Genomic DNA, 16,583 nt, shown 5'->3' with positions numbered 1-16,583 from the left:
GAATCATCTATGGCAGGGGTCTCAAACTCAACTCAGCATGTGGGCCGCAGAGCAAGATCCCAGCCAGTCGGCGGGCCGCACCGCGGCAAATTTAGCTCCACCCACTTTTATGTTGACTCCGCACTGTATAATCCTCCACACTGTATAAGCCTCCACACTGTATAATCCTCCTACAATCACCCGTAAACTATATGCCCCCTCCATCTTTCCCCCAGTTACATATACACCCTTCATCTGCCCCCAGATTCATGTCCCTCCATCTCTGCCCCCAGATTCATGTCTCCCCATCTCTGCCCCCAGTTTCATGTCCCCCCATCTCTGCCCCCAGTTTCATGTCACCCCATCTCTTCCCCCAGTTTCATGTCTCTCCATCTCTGCCCCCAGATTCATGTCCCCCCATCTCTGCCCCCAGATTCATGTCCCCCATCTCTGCCCCCAGTTTCATGTCCCCCCATCTCTGCCCCCAGATTCATGTCCCCCTATCTCTGCCCCCAGTTTCATGTCCCCCCATCTCTGCCCCCAGATTCATGTCCTCCCATCTCTGCCCCCAGATTCATGTCCCTCCATTTCTGCCCCAGTGTCATGCCGTTCTCCCCCCTCCCTTCATCTTCCCCCAGTGTCATGAGCCCCTTCATTCCACCTCAATGTTTAAAGAGGGCCTTTCACCATTTTGCCCACAGGCAGTTCTATATACTGCCGGAAAGCCGACAGGAACGCCTCCCGGCTCTCACAGCACAGTGCGATTGGCTGTGCTGTGAAGAAGGACGTCTCTGACTGAGTGTCAGAAACTCTCTTCTGACCATAGAAGAGCTACGGTACCGGACCGTAAGCTCTTCACACTGGGCCCACATCGGGAAAGCCGACAGTGTGCTGAATTCAGTGCACTGTCAGCTTTCCGGCAGTATATAGAACTGCCTGTGGGCAAAATGGTGAAAGGTCCTCTTTAACACACAAAAAAACACTTATACTCACCATCCAACGCTCCCCCGCCGCGCTCTGCAGTTTCACTAATAGACCTGTAGGCGCGATGTGATGATGTGACGTCATCACATCGCACCTATGTGTCCACTAGCCGGAACGTAGCGGCTAGTCACGCTAGGGAAGCCGGATCCGCGTTGAATACATTGCGAGATGATTATATCCACTAGCCGCTAGTGCAGGGAACGTACGGCTCTCCAGCTGTTGCAAAACTACAACTCCCAGCATGCATACTGGCTCTGCTGTTCTTGGAACTCCCATGGAAGTGAATGGAGCATGCTGGGAGTTGTAGTTTCACAGCAGCTGGAGAGCCAAAGGTTCCCTACCCCTGCGCTAGTGGATATAATCATCTCGCAATGTATTCAACGCGGATCCGGCGTCCCTAGGCTTGTGCAGGCCGCACAAAATTGTTCGGGGGGCCGCATGCGGCCCGCGAGTTTGAGACCCCTGATCTATGGTAATCGACTGTCTAGCAGAACGCAAATAGGGATCTGGTTGAATCGGGCAGAAATTTAGACCTGGTTTACACCTGCGTTCGGGGAGTCCACCTATATGTATTAAAAAGCAGTTACCAGGGAAATCACACGGACCCCATTGACTATAATGAGATCCGTGTGGTTTCCGCATGTAACATACGGAGAGAAAAGTGCTGCTTGTAGGACTTTTTTACTCTACGGGTTATGTGCGGCAACCACACAGACCTCATTGTAGTCTATGGGGTGCGTGTGATTTCCCAGGTAACCGCTTTTTAATGCGAATAGGTAGGGGGGTCTCCAAGCGGACACACATGTGTCAGTGTGTTGTTTCTTCCTTGTCAGTCACTCTCCCTATGACAATGGGATATAAATCTTCTAACCATAATTTCAATTCCACAGACAACAAGATGAAGTCCCCAAGCTTTTGGGACAAGTCCTAGACAATGTCTGTAAAGCGCTGCAGAATATGTGGGCGCTATACAATTAAGCAAAGTAAATAATAATAAAATAAATTCTGCAGCACATCGATCTCTCCTGCTGGGATGTGCTGTGTAGGTTTTGGTTTCCTCGCGATATTATAGAATATTATTAGATGATAAATTTTAGGTTCTAATTTAAACACCATAAAAATCGGAGGTACTATTCAGTATAACAGAATTATTTCAGACCTTTGTACTGGTTTCATTGCATTCTGTGGCCTAATAAAAATTTAAGTTGGTGCACCTATAGAACAGCACCCTCTAGAGGGCCATTTGGGAGAGTGCACTCTATTATATATTATCAGTACTAGAGATGAGCGAACACTGTTCGGATCAGCCGATCCGAACATCACGCACCCATAGAAATGAATGGAAGCACCTGTGACGCCGGCCGGCCGCCAGCAAAGTCAGCGTCACAGGTGCTTCCATTCATTTCTATGGGTGCGTGCTGTTCGGATCAGCTGATCCGAACAGTGTTCGCTCATCTCTAAAGACAGACCACACTTACCCAATACCAGATGATGCATTTCTGTGCAGCATGCAGACAGGCCCCATTACTGTATATGATAGAAAGAGCCCAGATGTAAAAAGCTAATAAATCAACCATTCACGCACGTACAAGCCACGAGGGGTTATGGATGCCAGCATTTCAAATGCACATACATATAAAGCACACAAGGAGCACAGCACCAAGGACCAGCCTATTGGCCACGTCCCTTGCAAGTTTCTCTGCAAGTTTCATGACACGTCGCATTGTCCTGCTACTAGATGCCATCATCCTGAGGAAAAACGTTTCACATGTAGGGGTGAACATGGTCTGCAAGGATAGATGCATACTTGTGTTGATCCATCGTGCCTTCCACAATGATGAGTGCACCCAGATGGCTGATGACACGTGCCTTCTGTGATTGGTTATTTAACGTTGACGTCAAAATTATGCGGTGGTCACATTAATATGACTGGACTGTGTATATTCCCTGGCACCGTAACAACATGGAGTAACATGGACATGGAGCTTGATGGCGATATACAATCCATTTGGCCAATCTGTTAGTGAAGATATAGCCCTTGTATATACCCACACTGAAGTTCAGAGGACTGCCCAGAAGGTACAACTGGACCCACTAAAGTTATTACAACATGAAATATATAACCTAAAATAGAAATTCACAAACTTTTTTTTTAGCTTGAATTACATGACAGATGGATTGAGTGGAATTAAATGCTAAAAAGTCTGGCCAAGATATGACCTTGTTTCAAGGCTCTTATCCTATTATAGTTAATAGAGGTCAATACTTGGGGGGCCATGTAAAGAGAGACACATTCCTCGCAGGTCAATAGGAGAACTATGCTGTTAACCTGTTCCCGACATCCACCGTACTAGTACGTTCCGCTCATTTAACTATAGTAGAAACAAGGAAAACCATCTGAACACTACAGCGTAGAATTCACAGTGATTTTTTGGGAAAATGAATTCTTATCTTGCCATCAGCATGCCATTTTCTTTCTTCCTAGTCTTACTCCTGTAATGGCTGATATCACACAGTAGCTGCTCTGTTCGGCCGGCCTTCCATCCATTCCACACACCACTCATGTAATACACTGCACCTTCCTACCTGCCTTACTTACTGGGAGACCCCACAGTATAAAACTGTTTCGTGGGTGATGAACACCAAAGTTTTAGGTTCAGGTCGTGCCAGAAGCTTTTGGAAAATTGAAGTCAAATCCAATTCTATCCAAATCAGTTCCCTCCTCATCCCTAGTGTGTAGAAGATTGAGTCCATGGGATAGACCATCTTCTCATTGATGCCACCGGTCATAAAGTGCTTTGCATAAAAGACCCTCACTAGAAAGAATAATAGAAAATGTTAAAATTAGATGACAAAACATGCTAAAAGGGAATGAAGTAGAACATGGGACCTAGTCATAGATCTAAGAACTGCAACACAATATCACAAACAATACAAAGGGAAAAATTGGGTGTTAATAACTATTTAGGTTATTTTAATAGGCCTCTACAACTAGAGGGCAATTTACTTACTATCATTAGACCTAGGGTGTAAATGATTATATGTAGTTACGCATTATATGCATTACACTTTTTAGTGACTATTATGTTCACAAGGATGCATGTCCATTTGATAATGTGTTGGAGTATTTTTGTACATGAAAGGGCTGGACCTGTTCTAATGTTGTGATCCATCTTTTTTATTAATGTATTTTTTTAACTCCTTTAAATATTTAAATATGGCGGCCGCTCAGCTGAGATCCAGCGCTAATGCCTGCGATCACTGCTTGTACTGATCACGGGCATTAAGCCCTCAGACGCCTTGGCCTAAGCTGACTGAGACACCATTTTGCCAGTTATTGGAACTAAATCCGGGCCGGCATCCTTGTGCCATGACAGCCATAAGCCTATTCAAGGCTCCCAGGCTTCTCTGGCATTAATTTGCATGACAGGCTGTTTTATTTTAGCATTTTAATGTGCAATAAAAAAGAAAAGTAAAAAAGAATTAAAAGTTCAAATCACCCGCTTTTCTCTAGATTTACATATAGAAGTTAAAATTACAGTGAAACACTTACACATTAGGTATCCAAAACCGCCCGGTCTACAAAATTATAAAAACCCCATGAACCCTGTAGCGGGAGAAAAAAATCAAAAGTGCCAAATGTTGTTTTGCCTCTGATGAAAATTTGAATAAAAATTGATTGAAAAAAGACAGGTGTGAGAATATGGCGACTTTAGGAAAAAAAATTTTTTGCAAAGTTTTAGATTTTTGTTAAGGAGTAAAATGTAAATAAAACTACCGTATATAAATTTGGTATCCCCGGACTCATATTGAAATATAGAATACAGGTGACATGTCATTTTGGCTGCAGAGTGAACGCCGTAAAAATAAAGCCTGTGAAAAAAGAAAAACACACAAATGCACTTTTTCTCCAATTTCACTCCATTCTGAATTTGTCTCCGGCTTCCTCGTATATTGTACAGAATAATAAATACTACCATTATGAAGAACAATTTGTCCCACAAACATTAAGCCTTCATATGACTCTGAGAACAGAAAAATAAAGAAGTTATGAGGTTTGGAATTTTATTTTTCCTTAAATAATATTTGGGGGTATTGTCACTCCATAGGGAGAGACCAGGTAAAATCCCAACATCATTGCAAACAAAGGCCTCTGAGAAGGTCGGGCATGATGTTAAGGGGAGCGCCACCTATTGGGCTGCATGACTGAGGCTCTGTCTTCCTAATTACATCATGGAAGACAGACTTGCACATTCTCAGTGAGCGCCCTCTATTGGTGTGCATGACTGAGGCACTGACTTCCTAATTACATCATGGAAGACAGATTTGCATATTCTTCCCATGTAAATAATATTTGGTAATTTTCAATGTGAGTCCATTATGCAGTTTGTTTGTTTCTTTGTAGAATTAATATCTTGAAGTTTGTTGTAGCTCAGAATGGCCTCTGTGATGTGTATTGGGTTCTATTAACATTAACGTCAATTATTTTCTCCAGTATGTAGCTATTATATACAACAGTGTGATGACCAACAGGTGGCAGCAGTTTATTACCTCCCAACTTTCAAATAAAAGAAAGAGGGACAAAAGGTGCAGCATGCTATGCAAATTTAGCTCCACCTACTTCTACATTGACCCCACCCATTCTCATCCATTTCACTTTGTGCCCCCACATAGTATAATGTTCCTACAGTCACCCTAACATCATATGTCCCCACCAGTGACGTAACTACCGCCGTAGCAGCAGAGGCAGCTGCCACAGGGCCCGGGACATTAGGGGCCTGGCGACAGTCGCTACTGCTGCTTTTTTTTTCTTCTTAATAGGCCTTTACCGGCTGGAGTTACTTCAGCCAGTAACGGGCCCTATTTACTTACCGATCCTGGCAGGGCCGCGATTGGTAAGTGACACCGCGGGCCCCACAAACACTATCATTACACTCGGAGGTCTTTTCAGACCCCCGAGTATAATGATCGGAGGCCTGGGAGAGGTAAGAAACATAAAAAACACCGTTACTTACCTCTCCACGATCCGGGCAGGCTTCAGGCCTAGTCGTCTGACGTCTCATGACCCCGGCCTGTGTCCTGGGTCATGTGACGTCTGACGTCATTGAAGATGGACTACAGCGGAGGCCGACAGCGGAGGACTGCAGCAGAGCCGGAAGATACCGTGTTTCCCCGAAAGTATGACACCCCCTGAAAGTAAGGCATGCGGGGGTTTCTGTTGAATTGCCTAATATAAGGCATCCCCCGAAAAAAAGGCATGCCCGGCAGTGGTGTGCGGGGTTTCGGGGGCGGGGCTTAGCGGAGGTTTCGGGGGGCGGGGCTTAGCGAGCTCCACTTCACTGACACAGCAGCCATGCTCTGTGCTCCGTGTGCACAGCAAAGCCGGCTGCTGCCTCTGCTGTTGTAGGATGAGCTCTCCCAGCTCATCCCAGAGGCAGAGACAGCAGCTGCCATACAGAAGAGGCACATGGAGCACAGAGCACGGCTGCTGTGTCAGTGAAGTGGAGCTTGCAAAGCTCCACTAAGCCCCGCCCCTGAAGCCTAGCTAAGCCCCGCCCCCGAAGACTAGCTAAGCCCCGCCCCGAAGACTAGCTAAGCCCCGCTCACCACTTCCAGGATGAACAGCAGCACCAGCGCTGCTAGGAAGAAGGGAAAGGTAAGTATGATACCTTCCCCCCTCCCCTACACTACACTACCTACAACCGGCAGTCATGCTGACGCTCCACTAAGGAAGTGCCGGCATGACTGCCGGTTGTAATAAGGCACCCCCCGAAAATAAGACAGGTCCTATATTTAGAGTGACAATTTAATATAAGACACTGTCTTATTTTCGGGGGAAAATGGTAGGTAACAGTGTTTTTTTATGTTTTTCTCCCCCTGGGTCTCCGATTATTATACTTTGGGGTCTGAAAAGACCCCAGAGTATAATAATTGTTCATGGGTGTCCACAGTGGGACATAATACTGTGTGCAGGGGACACTATGGGGCATAATACTGTGTGCAGGGGCCACTATGGGGTACAATACTGTGTGCAGGGGCCACTATAGGGCATAATACTGTGTGCAGGGGCCACTATGGGGCATAATAGAGCGCGCAGGAATACGTAGGAGGGGTCGGTCGAGGTCTTCAGCGTCGGTTGGTGTCCCTCTTGATCTGTTTAATGGGCTGGCATTAACTGAAAAAAGGCTCAATGGGGTCCCTGTCTGTTAACATGTATAGCGGTCGGGGATAGTCTGGTTCTGCGACCAGTATCATTATGGTCCGGGGCTCCAGATATTTGTCCTGCAACCATGCTGGTTATGCCGCTGCCAGGGATTGTCTGTCCTATAGGACACAGATCAGCCCTTCAGCACATTTTAGAAGACTTCATTCATCCAGTAACTGGGGTTGGTGTATCAGACCCAGGTACAGGAGAAATCACCAAAAAAAAAAAGTAATGTTAAAATAACCCCCAAAGGTTTATTCTGAGCTTCAAGGGGCACAGGCACAATGTAGAATAATGAAATAAATAAATACATAAAAATTACTGCATTGGTGGGAGAAAACTATTCAATTTGTTTTGTATCAGTTTGTGCTAGAAAAAGAAAAAGAAATAAAAAGACTTATTTATTTATTTATTTATTTTTCCCATCCTTTTTTTGTTTCTATTTCCCAAATATAGAAAAAAATGCAAAAATTAAAATGACATAAAAACAAAGCTCTATGTATCACCAAAAGAGATGCAACAGATATTTGAATAACACGAACAATTTATTTTTATAGTCCTCAAAATTGTCACCTTCCCCAATCATATTCAACTGACACCTCCACATTACAGAGCGCATTACACTCATAAACAGCAAGCCTCTGTTATACACGGCACTTTTAACTTTGAAGTGTTATGCAAATGAGGCTGGGGTGTATTAGGGGCGGGACTTCAGCTCTAGGGTCACTGCCCCCGCTGCTCAAGTAGGATGTCATTGCAGTCTGAAGACCTCCCACTACATGAGCAGCAAAGGCACGCGATGGTGGGGGTCAACAGTGCACCAAGTGCCTGGATTCACAACTACGTTCATTGACCATTTGGGGATTCCACCCCCCCACTCCGCTTTCTCTCCGCATTTTTCAGGCGGACCCCATCATAGTCTAAGTAGTTTGCGGGTTTCCATGGGTAACCTCTTTTTAAACAGATTGGGTTTCCATTTTTCAGGTCCCCAAGCAGACCCAAAGAACGGAAACCTGAGCGCAGGTGTAAACCTAGAGTCATTTGCAAAAGACTTCAAAGTTTTTTTCTCCAAATGTACAAAAGTGACATACATAACAAAGGCATGTTCTTTATCACTTTACTTACTTTCATTTTAAGTGAAGGATTGCAATTTTCCAAATTTGACACAATCTTTAAAGGGATTTTTTAGACTTTAAAGGGGTTTTTCCACAAATGTGACTTATCAACAGGATAGGGTATACGTTGAAGATTGGTGGGGAACTGGCCTTAGGAAGTCCCAGCAGTCATGGGAATGGAGGTGCCTGGCATCTGTAATACGATAGGTCATCAATAGTAGTAAGCGGATCACTCAGGCAGATTATCCTCAGACATAGACAGGAAACTGCCCTGTGCCCCAGTACTGATACTAACAATGGGGCAGGTTACCGTTGTACTTTAGGCTAGGCTTGCTGTAGTCTGATAGATTGTAGGATGAAATAGAAGTAAAGTTAACCAGAAATAAAGATCCAGCCCCAGTATGTGAGTGTACCCTCCATTATTCCCATATATCCTGTTGTACCAATGCCTAGATGCTTTAGGTAAAGTGACATGACATGACCCGGCTCTCACTCTGGTGATAAAACAAGTGTGAGAAGGTTACATGACATTTCATAGCTCTCAGTATATGCATTAGAAATGATCAGCATTGAATGCTATTGGTCAGTTACTGAGCACATGACCAGTTCCATGCATGCGGCCAAAGCAATACTAACCCTTGAGCTGAGGTTATCAGATGAGAGTGACAGTTAGCGCCTGGTGATGGAGGAGATGCCTGCTGGACCAGGGCAGAGCCAAGAGATGGAACACAAAGACATTAGTATCATTCTGGATACCTCGGAAGAGGAGAAAACATCAATGAATCTACGGATATATCCAAAGAAAGTGCCAGTAGAACGAAAACAGAGCAAGAAATCCAAAATGGTTCAGGTAGACGCACATACACTGCTCACAATTCATGTTTAGAGGACCTCCAACAAAAGGTTCCAACGTACCCAACTGCATAGGTGTACAGTAGAATATGTCATCCATAGGATCTCACTGTACAACATAACATACTGTATACTGTGCACTATATATTTTTTTTACTTTTACTTCTCTATAAAATTCACATGCACTCATTCTATTACATAATTTCATACTTTTTTTGTTATTCAGTAGCTGCTAATGTGTTTATAATGATGTTCTGCAGCAGCTGAGGTTCAGTAGCAGCTCAAGCGTATATCATGATGTTCTGCAGCAGTTGCGGTGTGTAAAGTTATGTTCTGTACCTGTCGAGATGTTTATAATGAGGTTAAAGAGGACCTTTCACGTCCTCATGAAAGTGTGGATTTATATACTGCTAGAAAGCTGACAGCGCTCTAATGGCACCGATTAGTATAATGATCGGAGGCCTGGGAGAGGTAAGAAACATAAAAAACACTGTTACTTACTAGAGATGAGCGAACAGTGTTCTATCGAACACATGTTCGATCGGATATCAGGGTGTTCGCCATGTTCGAATCGAATCGAACACCACGTGGTAAAGTGCGCCAAAATTCGATTCCCCTCCCACCTTCCCTGGCGCCTTTTTTGCACCAATAACAGCGCAGGGGAGGTGGGACAGGAACTACGACACTGGGGGCATTGAAAAAAATTGGAAAAAGTCATTGGCTGCCGAAATCAGGTGACCTCCATTTTAGACGAATAGTGGATTTCAAATCCGGGTCATATGAGAATGTGAACTTTGTGACTATGAGACAGGGATAGCTGTACAGGCAGGGATAGCTAGGGATAACCTTTATTTAGGGGGGAATGTTATTAAAAATAACTTTTTGGGGCTCTATCGGGTGTGTAATTGTGATTTTTGTGAGATAAACTTTTTCCCATAGGGATGCATTGGCCAGCGCTGATTGGCCGAATTCCGTACTCTGGCCAATCAGTGCTGGCCAATGCATTCTATTAGCTTGATGAAGCAGAGTGTGCACAAGGGTTCAAGCGCACCCTCGGCTCTGATGTAGCAGAGCCGAGGCTGCACAAGGGTTCAAGCGCACCCTCGGCTCTGATGTAGGAGAGCCGAGGGTGCACTTGAACCCTTGTGCACCCTCAGCTCTGCTACATCAGAGCCGAGGGTGCGCTTGAACCCTTGTGCACACTCTGCTTCATCAAGCTAATAGAATGCATTGGCCAGCGCTGATTGGCCAATGTATTCTATTAGCCTGATGAAGTAGAGCTGAATGTGTGTGCTAAGCACACACATTCAGCTCTACTTCATCGGGCTAATAGAATGCATTGGCCAGCGCTGATTGGCCAGAGTACGGAACTCGACCAATCAGCGCTGGCTCTGCTGGAGGAGGCGGAGTCTAAGATCGCTCCACACCAGTCTCCATTCAGGTCCGACCTTAGACTCCGCCTCCTCCGGCAGAGCCAGCGCTGATTGGCCGAAGGCTGGCCAATGCATTCCTATGCGAATGCAGAGACTTAGCAGTGCTGAGTCAGTTTTGCTCAACTACACATCTGATGCACACTCGGCACTGCTACATCAGATGTAGCAATCTGATGTAGCAGAGCCGAGGGTGCACTAGAACCCCTGTGCAAACTCAGTTCACGCTAATAGAATGCATTGGCCAGCGCTGATTGGCCAATGCATTCTATTAGCCCGATGAAGTAGAGCTGAATGTGTGTGCTAAGCACACACATTCAGCACTGCTTCATCACGCCAATACAATGCATTAGCCAGTGCTGATTGGCCAGAGTACGGAATTCGGCCAATCAGCGCTGGCTCTGCTGGAGGAGGCGGAGTCTAAGATCGCTCCACACCAGTCTCCATTCAGGTCCGACCTTAGACTCCGCCTCCTCCAGCAGAGCCAGCGCTGATTGGCCGAATTCCGTACTCTGGCCAATCAGCACTGGCTAATGCATTGTATTGGCTTGATGAAGCAGTGCTGAATGTGTGTGCTTAGCACACACATTCAGCTCTACTTCATCGGGCTAATAGAATGCATTGGCCAGCGCTGATTGGCCGAATTCCGTACTCTGGCCAATCAGCACTGGCTAATGCATTGTATTGGCTTGATGAAGCAGTGCTGAATGTGTGTGCTTAGCACACACATTCAGCTCTACTTCATCGGGCTAATAGAATGCATTGGCCAATCAGCGCTGGCCAATGCATTCTATTAGCGTGAACTGAGTTTGCACAGGGGTTCTAGTGCACCCTCGGCTCTGCTACATCAGATTGCTACATCTGATGTAGCAGTGCCGAGTGTGCATCAGATGTGTAGTTGAGCAAAACTGACTCAGCACTGCTAAGTCTGCATTCGCATAGGAATGCATTGGCCAGCCTTCGGCCAATCAGCGCTGGCTCTGCCGGAGGAGGCGGAGTCTAAGGTCGGACCTGAATGGAGACTGGTGTGGAGCGATCTTAGACTCCGCCTCCTCCAGCAGAGCCAGCGCTGATTGGCCGAATTCCGTACTCTGGCCAATCAGCACTGGCTAATGCATTGTATTGGCTTGATGAAGCAGTGCTGAATGTGTGTGCTTAGCACACACATTCAGCTCTACTTCATCGGGCTAATAGAATGCATTGGCCAGCGCTGATTGGCCGAATTCCGTACTCTGGCCAATCAGCACTGGCTAATGCATTGTATTGGCTTGATGAAGCAGTGCTGAATGTGTGTGCTTAGCACACACATTCAGCTCTACTTCATCGGGCTAATAGAATGCATTGGCCAATCAGCGCTGGCCAATGCATTCTATTAGCGTGAACTGAGTTTGCACAGGGGTTCTAGTGCACCCTCGGCTCTGCTACATCAGATTGCTACATCTGATGTAGCAGTGCCGAGTGTACATCAGATGTGTAGTTGAGCAAAACTGACTCAGCACTGCTAAGTCTGCATTCGCATAGGAATGCATTGGCCAGCCTTCGGCCAATCAGCGCTGGCTCTGCCGGAGGAGGCGGAGTCTAAGGTCGGACCTGAATGGAGACTGGTGTGGAGCGATCTTAGACTCCGCCTCCTCCAGCAGAGCCAGCGCTGATTGGTCGAGTTCCGTACTCTGGCCAATCAGCACTGGCCAATGCATTTCTATGGGGAAAAGTTAGCTTGCGAAAATCGCAAACTGACAGGGATTTCCATGAAATAAAGTGACTTTTATGCCCCCAGACATGCTTCCCCTGCTGTCCCAGTGTCATTCCAGGGTGTTGGTATCATTTCCTGGGGTGTCATAGTGGACTTGGTGACCCTCCAGACACGAATTTGGGTTTCCCCCTTAACGAGTTTATGTTCCCCATAGACTATAATGGGGTTCGAAACCCATTCGAACACTCGAACAGTGAGCGGCTGTTCGAATCGAATTTCGAACCTCGAACATTTTAGTGTTCGCTCATCTCTATTACTTACCTCTCCACGATCCGGGCAGGCTTCAGGTCTGCGTCCCGGGTCATGTGACGTCTGATGTCATGTGATGTCATTGAAGATGGACTACAGCGGAGGCCGACAGCGGAGGACTGCAGCAGAGCCGGAAGATAGGTGAGTAACAGTGGTTTTTTTTATGTTTTTCTCCCCCTGGGTCTCCGATTATTATACTTTGGGGTCTGAAAAGACCCCAGAGTATAATAATTATGTATGGGTGTCCACAGTGGGACATAATAGTGTGTGCAGGAGCCACTATGGGACATAATACTGTGTGCAGGGGCCACTATGGGGCATAATACTGTGTGCAGGGGCCACTATGGGGTACAATACTGTGTGCAGGGGCCACTATGGGGGATAATACTGTGTGCAGGGGCCACTATGGGGCATAATATTGTGTGCAGGGGCCACTATGGGGTACAATACTGTGTGCAGGGGCCACTATGGGGCATAATATTGTGTGCAGGGGCCACTATGGGGCATAATACTGTGTGTGCAGGGGCCACTATGGGGCATAATACTGTGTGCAGGAGCCACTATGGGGCATAATAGAGCGTGCATGAATACGTAGGAGGGGTCGGTCGAGATCTTCGGCGTCGGTGTCAGTGGGGGGGGCCCATGTCAAAAGTTTGCCATGGGGCCCCGCTATTCCTAGTTACACCACTGGTCCCCACCTTACAATGTTCCCCTACAATTTCTCCACAGTATGAAGTCTCTCTCCTCGTGCCCCAGTTTAAACTGGGGGCAAATTGGGGGGACGTTAAACAGTGCAGGTAGTTGGAGGGGACAATAAATTAATGGCAGCTGGAGCAGGACATTAGACTGGGGGCAACTAGAGGGCGACATTAAACTGAAAGGGTAGCTAGAGGATGTAATTAAACTGGGGGAATCTAATGGCGGACAAGTTGCCCCCAGTTTAATGTCCCTCTTGATCTGTTTAATGGGCTGGCATTAACTGAAAAAGGGGCTCAACCGGGTCCCTTTCTGTTAACATGTATAGCGGTCGGGGATAGTCTGGTTCTGCGACCACTATCATTATGGTCCGGGGCCTCGGATATTTCTCCTGCAACCATGCTGGTTACGCCGCTGCCAGGGATTGTCTGTCCTATAGGACACAGATCAGCCCTTCAGCTCATTTTAGAAGATTTCATTCAACCAGTAACTGGGGTTGGTGTATCAGATCCAGGTACAGGAGAAATCACCAAAAAAAGTAATGTTAAAATGACCCCCAAAGGTTTATTCTGAGCTTATAGGGGCACAGGCACAATATACAATAATGAAATAAATAAATACATAAATACATAAAAATTACTGCATTGGTGGGAGAAAAAAACTATTCAATTTGTTTTGTATCAGTTTGTGCTAGAAAAAGAAATAAAAAGTCTTATTTATTTATTCATTTATTTTTATTTCCCATCCTTTTTTGTTTCCATTTCCCAAATATAGAAAAAAAATGCAAAAATTAAAATGACATAAAAACAAAGCCCTATGTATCACCAAAAGAGATGCAACAGATATTTGAATAACACGAACAATTTATTTTTATAGTCCTCAAAATTGTCACCTTCCCCAATCATATTCAACTGACACCTCCACATTACAGAGCGCATTACACTCATAAACAACAAGCCTCTGTTATACACGGCACTTTTATAGAAAATTAACTTTGAAGTGTTATGCAAATGAGGCTGAGGGTGTATTAGGGGCGGGACTTCAGCTCTAGGGTCACTGCCCTCGCTGCTCAAGTAGGATGTCATTGCAGTCTGAAGATGATCTCCCACTGCCTGGGCAGCAAAGGCAAGAGATGGTGGGGGTCAACAGTGCACCAGCTGCCTGGATTCACAACTACGTTCATTGACCATTTGGGGATTCCACCCCCCACTCCGCATTTTTCGGGCGGACCCCATCATAGTCTAAGTAGTTTGCGGGTTTCCATGGGTAACCTCTTTTTAAACAGATTGGGTTTCCATTTTTCAGGTCCCCAAGCAGACCCAAAGAACGGAAACCTGAGCGCAGGTGTAAACCTAGAGTCATTTGCAAAAGACTTCAAAGTTTTTTTCTCCAAATGTACAAAAGTGACTTACATAAAAAAGGCATGTTCTTTATCACTTTACTTACTTTCATTTTGAGTGAAGGATTGCAATTTTCCAAATTTGACACAATCTTTAATGGGATTTTTTTTAGGTTTTTCCACAAATGTGACTTATCAACAGGATAGGGTATAAGTTGAAGATTGGTGGGGAACTGGCCTTAGGAAGTCCCAACAGTCATGGGAATGGAGGTGCCTGGCATCTGTAACTATTTCAATTGTATATCCCCCTGATAAGATTACAAAAGGTATTTTAAGTGGTTATCTGGTTGCTACTAATGATGGCCTATCCAGCACCCCTGCAGATCAACTATAATAAGATAGTGTGGCTTCTGGTAATAATTAACTGTAGCAGGGTGTTTTGGTGCTGCAGAGCTGCCCCATTGAAGTCTATGGCACAGCACAGCACTACCTACACCTACCGCTACAGATGGTACAGCGAGTGAGATGCACAGGCTTGGTACAGAGGATCTGCAGTGGTCCCTGGTGTCAGACCCTCGTAGATGTAACATTAATGGTCAATCCCAAGGATAGGTCATCAATAGTAGTAAGCGGATCACTCAGGCAGATTATCCTCATAGACAGGAATCTGCCCTGTGCCCCAGTACTGATACTAACAATGGGGCAGGTTACCGTTGTACTTTAGGCTAGGCTTGCTGTGGTCTGATAGATTGTAGGATGAAATAGAAGTAAACTTATCCAGAAATTAAAATCCAGCCCCAGTATGTGAGTGTACCCTCCATTATTCCCATATATCCTGTTGTACCAATGCCTAGATGCTTTAGGTAAAGTGACATGACATGACCCGGCTCTCACTCTGGTGATAAAACAAGTGTGAGAAGGTTACAGGTCATTTCATAGCTCTCAGTATATGCATTAGAAATGATCAGCATTGAATGCTATTGGTCAGTTACTGAGCACATGACCAGTTCCATGCATGCGGCCAAAGCAATACTAACCCTTGAGCTGAGGTTATCAGATGAGAGTGACAGTTAGCGCCTGGTGATGGAGGAGATGCCTGCTGGACCAGGGCAGAGCCAAGAGATGGAACACAAAGACATTAGTATCATTCTGGATACCTCCGAAGAGGAGAAAACATCAATGAATCTCCGGATATATCCAAAGAAAGTGCCAGTAGAACGAAAACAGAGCAAGAAGACCAAAATGGTTCAGGTAGACGCACATACACTGCTCACAATTCATGTTTAGAGGACCTCCAACAAAAGGTTCCAACGTATCCAACTGCATAGCTATACAGTAGAATATGTCATCCATAGGATCTCACTCCACAACATAACATACTGTATACTGTGCACTAAAAGTTTTTTTTTTTACTTTTACCTTTCTATAAAATTTATGTTCACTCATTCTATTAGATAATTTCATACTTTTTTTGCTATTCAGTAGCTGCTAATGTGTTTATAATGATGTTCTGCAGCAGCTGAGGTTCAGTAGCAGCTCAAGCGTATATCATGATGTTCTGCAGCAGTTGCGGTGTGTAAAGTTATGTTCTGTAGCTGTCGAGATGTTTATAATGAGGTTAAAGAGGACCTTTCAGGTCCTTATGAAAGTGCGGTTTTATATACTGCTAGAAAGCTGACAGCGCTCTAATGGCACCGATATCTCCTCCACCAGGGCACTGAGTTCAGCACACTGTCAGCTTTCTAGTGGTATATAAAACCGCACTTTCATGAGGGAATGAGGTTCTGCAGCAAATGAGGTGTGAGCTATAGTGTTCTGTAATAGCTGAAGTGCTTATAATGAGGTTCTGCAGCAGCTGAGGCGTGAGCTATAGTGTTCTGTAATAGCTGAAGTTTTTGTAATGAGGTTCAGCAGCAGATGAGATGTGAGCTATAATGTTCTGTATTAGCTGAAGTGTTTATAATGAGGTTCTGCGGCAGCT

General features: G+C 45.4%; 2 protein-coding genes across 2 annotated transcripts in view; both read right to left on the bottom strand.

Moving 5' to 3' along the window:
- The window catches only part of LOC142210524 (uncharacterized), a 219,996-nt gene extending 216,892 nt beyond the window's left edge, over positions 1-3,104 (bottom strand). Inside the window, exon 1 of the mRNA XM_075279738.1 lies at positions 3,095-3,104. The gene's annotated coding sequence lies outside the window, so the exon portion shown is untranslated. The remainder of the gene's footprint in view (positions 1-3,094) is intronic.
- The window catches only part of LOC142210521 (uncharacterized), a 297,487-nt gene that overhangs the window by 238,942 nt on the left and 41,962 nt on the right, over positions 1-16,583 (bottom strand). The gene's annotated exons all lie outside the window — the stretch shown is intronic.

Source organism: Leptodactylus fuscus, chromosome 6, assembly GCF_031893055.1.
Source record: "Leptodactylus fuscus isolate aLepFus1 chromosome 6, aLepFus1.hap2, whole genome shotgun sequence".
Lineage (NCBI taxonomy): Eukaryota > Metazoa > Chordata > Amphibia > Anura > Leptodactylidae > Leptodactylus > Leptodactylus fuscus.
Note: the sequence above shows the minus strand (reverse complement) of the source record. Positions and strands in the feature narration are given on the sequence as shown.